Source organism: Pinus tabuliformis, chromosome 1_2 (genome assembly GCF_031772625.1).
Source record: "Pinus tabuliformis cultivar Carrire ecotype Pingquan chromosome 1_2, CPIR1, whole genome shotgun sequence".
In the NCBI taxonomy this organism is placed as follows: domain Eukaryota; kingdom Viridiplantae; phylum Streptophyta; class Pinopsida; order Pinales; family Pinaceae; genus Pinus; species Pinus tabuliformis.
The window spans coordinates 148,213,323-148,218,034 of record NC_142298.1 but is presented as its reverse complement, the minus strand read 5'-3'; the positions used below and the strand labels follow the sequence as shown (position 1 = coordinate 148,218,034).

The 4,712-nt window shown below is 39.9% G+C and overlaps 1 pseudogene; it reads left to right on the top strand.

The window, feature by feature from the left end:
• The first annotated feature begins 3,188 nt into the window (after positions 1 to 3,188).
• LOC149204949 (putative cinnamyl alcohol dehydrogenase 1 pseudogene) lies at positions 3,189 to 4,383 on the top strand (annotated as a pseudogene).
• Positions 4,384 to 4,712: the final 329 nt, after the last annotated feature.

Here is a 4,712-nt window from a genome sequence, read left to right as displayed (position 1 = left end):
TGTAACAAAAATTTAAGCACTATTGAAGCTAATACAAAGACCCACACTATGAAGTTGGACCAAGGAGATGTAGCCCAAGAGGGGTGAACTCATTCAACAAAAATTTGTGTATTGAGCTCTATTATTTGTGCTTGTTGTGTTTTTATATGCTATTGTTCATCCATCTAATTCATGCTTTTAAGTTCATGCAAAACACTAAATTTCACCAAGTTAAATGAATTGACAATCACATGCTCATGGATAAACTCTTTATGGATAAGCAAACCAAAGCAAAGAAAATTTTATATCTGGAAATGATACTAGCACAGGATTAACTAGCAATCAATTTCATATCAAGTTGGTATCGGAGCACAAGGTTGCTTGCTTGATTTGCTTGAAGGGTTTAATAGTTGCAATTGTTGTTATGATTACAAGGTTGAAGTTGCAGAGAGGAGAAGGGAAGCTATGTATAGCTAGTCCTGAGATTAGGAAAAGAAGGAAGAAGGTTGAGAAAGCACCATCCTCACCCAAAGGACCACTCAAGGCAGCACCTGAATCACCTCAAGTTCCATCTCCATCAGTTGAGATAGAAGAGGCACATATTGCACAAGAGGCTGAAGTGATTGAAGAGGTACAATCAGTACAAATTTCTAAGCCTGAATCCATAGCCATTATGTCTGGAGAAAGAGAGCATGAAGGTCCCTCTTCAAAAGAGGAAGAATTCAAGAAAGCTTTCTACACTTTGACTGAGATGGTTAAAGTCCTCTATGAAGAGAGGAACACCAAAATGGTTGGAGAGAGTTCTAAATCTCCACATGGAGAAGGAATCTCAGAGAAAAAAAAGATGAGAAAAAGGATTCCAAAGGGAATGGTGGAAATCCACCTCCATCTCCACCATCCTCATCATCTTCACCATCTCACACAGCATCATCTTCCACTACCACCGCTGCCCATACTCATCCCAAAGCCCCAAAAGGAAAAACTCCATTACTGAAATCAGACATAAAATTCGAACTTCCCATTTACAATGGAGAAGTGAATGTAGAAAAGTTGGACAATTGGATTTGACAGTTGGAGGTATACTGCAGAATTCAGAACCTTCAAGAAGACGACATAAAGATCCAGTTGGCTTCACTAAGGCTAGAAGGAGCTGCACTAGTTTGGTGGGAAGCAAAGAATCAAGAGGAAATGAGAATCCATGGTAAGATATCCATTTCTTGGGTTGGATTTGTTTATGCAATTAAAAGACAGTTTTATCCTTTAGCCTATATGCAAAAAGCCATTATGAGTTGGCAGAATTTTAGGCAGCTTAAAAGTCAAACAGTCCAAGATTATACTCAGGAGTTTAGGAAGAGGGCTTTATTGTTGGGAGTAAACTTGAATTCACAAGACACACTCTTGAAATATATTGGAGGTTTAAATTCCTATTTACATCTTACTATCCTTTTGTTTAACCCAAGCAACTTAGATGAAGTATGTGTGCAAGCCACGCATCTTGAGGCAATGGGAAAACAAAACATAGAGGAGAAAGGTGAAAGTGAGGGTAAAGGAAAAGAGAAGGGAGGAAAATGGAAGGGAAAGAAGAATGCAAATATAAAAAAAGAGAAGGAAAAACTCACATGCAAAAACTGTTCAAAGACTGGCCATGATAAAGACCATTGTTGCCAACTTCATCTAGAATTAAAACCAGATAGATTGAAAGCCAAAGAGAAGGGAAAAATTGTTGCTATAGATGAAAAAGACTTAGGGTCATATTCAGGAGATGAGACAAAAATTACAGCTATGGGTTTGAAAGGTCAACATGTTGAAAGTACTGTTTCCTCAAATAGTCACAACAACGCTCGAAATGAAGACAAAAAGGAAGAGTTGTTCACTGTCAGAGTAATCTCAAATCATACCAAGATTGATGCACTCTTTGATAGTGGTGTTATCACTCAAGATTTTTTTTTTTTAATTTTTCACAGCAGTTCGATTGTTTGTCAAAAGCACATAAATCCTTTCTATCAGTTTCGCAGCGCAGCTCGGTTTAGGTGATTTCGTAGCGAAAAACACCGAGTTTGCACTAACTGCGCTACGAAATGGGGAATTCGTGCGAATATCACCTCTGTCTCCTATGGATTCTGTGGGAATATCTGACTCAACGTGTCACAGTGCTGGATCAGCTTGCAAGCGTCTTTATCAGTTAAAAAAAATGAGGATCTGTGGCGAATGGTTTGCCAAATGCATGGGGCAGTAAAACAACACGTGTGTTAGAAACAGTTCCAGGTGCTAAAAGGCGGAGGATGGAATTGGGATGCGGTGCGAAGAATGGCACAAGTTATTCCCAAACCACCATACACATTCATTATAATTATTGTCACAATTTTATCCTCTCACGTATTTCATTGCTTTGGAATTGTCGGGGCTTCCAGGTTCAACAGAACCTCACAACCAAATTGTAGCAGGGTGTACTGTCTTGCCTTATGTTACCAACTCTGGTTCGTCTCTTCTCCGCAGATTATCTTTACTTACAATGGGTGGTGGGTATCCCTTTTCCTAATGAAATGGAGGAGGAGGCAATTCTCAGTTCACCTGAGGTCTTAGACACCGGAATCACAGAGGTAGCAGAGAATAGCCCTGTTTCTCCTACAAATAAAGAAGAAATGTTCTCTGGGCCTGAATTTTTTATTTCTGATGATACTATATGGGTGGGGAATGAAGAGATGCTGGAGGACTCAACGTCTTTACAGCATGATTATTGTAACGTGATAGAATCGGCAATGGAAAGCTACCCAAAAGCCATTCCAGATGAGACACTGTATTCACCACCTCATACGGTTTTATCAATAACCAAAACCCAAGTGCATTGATAAATTCGGTATTTGAAAGCCCTACAGAATTGATTCCAAATGAGACGCTGGGTTCACTAGTACAAACGGTTACCACCAGTAACCAATCCCCAATCGCGTTTATGAATTCTGAAGGCCCTCAACCTGAGTTACCGAACCAGACTGCCGCTGATTAAGCCTCAAGCAAGGATTCAGATAGTCCATAAAGTGAAAGGTGCAACAGGGATCTGCAAACTCTGAGAGTAGTACAAAGACAAAATGATAAGAAAATTCTCAAGAAAGCAGTGTGAATTTCCCAAGCTATGACGCAACTATGGTTGCCAAATAAGCATGGATTTACATTGTGAGCTTTGAGGTTCTCTAGCTCAAACTCGGCAGGTACACCATGAATACTAAAGAAGACAGCAAGGAGAACTGTTCAGGATGGGAAGCTCGAGATCCATCAGGTGTTTTGTCACCTTACCAATTTAACCGAAGAGTCCCAGGCCTTGATGATATCTCATTAAAGATAACTCATTGTGGAGTTTGTTACGCCGATGTTGTATGGACCCGGAATGAACATGGTGATTCAAAGTATCCATTGGTGCCAGGGCATGAAATTGTTGGAATTGTGAAAGAAGTTGGCATCAATGTAGTCCATTTTAAGGTTGGCGATCATGTTGGAGTGGGTACATATGTCAACTCCTGTCAGCGATGTGAATATTGTAATGAAAGAATGGAAGTCAATTGTGCAAAAGGGTCTATTTTCACCTTTAATGGTATCGATGTAGATGGCACAGTGACGAAAGGAGGATATTCTAGTCACATTGTTGTTCACCAAAGGTACTGCTTTAAGATACCAGACAATCTACCACTGGCTTCAGCTGCACCTTTGCTCTGTGCAGGAATTACTGTTTGCAGCCCTATGATTCGTCATCACATGAATCATGCAGGCAAGTCTCTTGGAGTAATTGGGCTAGGAGGTCTTGGTCATATGGCAGTAAAATTTGGAAAGGCTTTTGGACTGAATGTAACAATTTTGAGCACATCTGCATCAAAGAAGGATGAAGCATTGAGCATTCTTGGAGCAGATAAATTTTTATTGTCATCTGATAAACAACAGACAGAGGCCATTAATTTGGAGCGCCTGAGAATAGACATTGAAGATTTGAAATTGGAAGCTGTGGAATCTTTGAAAGGCTTTTACTATGCTGCAGTGGGGAAACATCTTTGTGGACCAGCGACAGATTTGACCCTCCGATGCTGTCTTAGTGAACAAAACCATAACAAATATGTATCTGAAGATACCAACAGAGGAGGAAATCATCATTACATAAAAGAAAGTTCCAGCCAAAGTATCTCCAGAAAACAGATTACTTCTTGCAAGCAATGGTTAAAGAACTTGAATTACTTATGGTTGAGTTGTAAACACCACATATTTGGTGGTTACCTTTGTGGCAAGCAATCTGGAGTTTCCATTTTTCATGCTGTTGTTAACTGTATTGGCCATTTGTTCATTAAATTGGGTTTTATGCACACTCGAATGGTCCATGGGAATACTTCACAATCATTTGAGGTGGATGATTCATTGATCTAATTGAACATCTGTCAAAGTTGTGTTCTTCGTGTTTTGGAATCTATTGAAGTGGCTGTAAGAAAAGGTGTTTTGCAGTGAAAGGTTCCAGGTTGGCAGGGCTTGCAGAGAAATCTGGGCATGCTGTTTGAGTTTTATAGGAAAGGTATTGACATTGAAGTCTGGCAGCTGAACAGGATTACTTGCAAGTTGTTATTCATTTGTTGAGGAAAATGTGAACAATCAGCTGAAAGAGAAATATGGGGAGAAGGTAGCAAGAATGCAGAGAAGTGATGAGACTGTGTATGATGCAATTACACAGCAGTTTCGTAGCGCGCTACGAAACTGCTGTA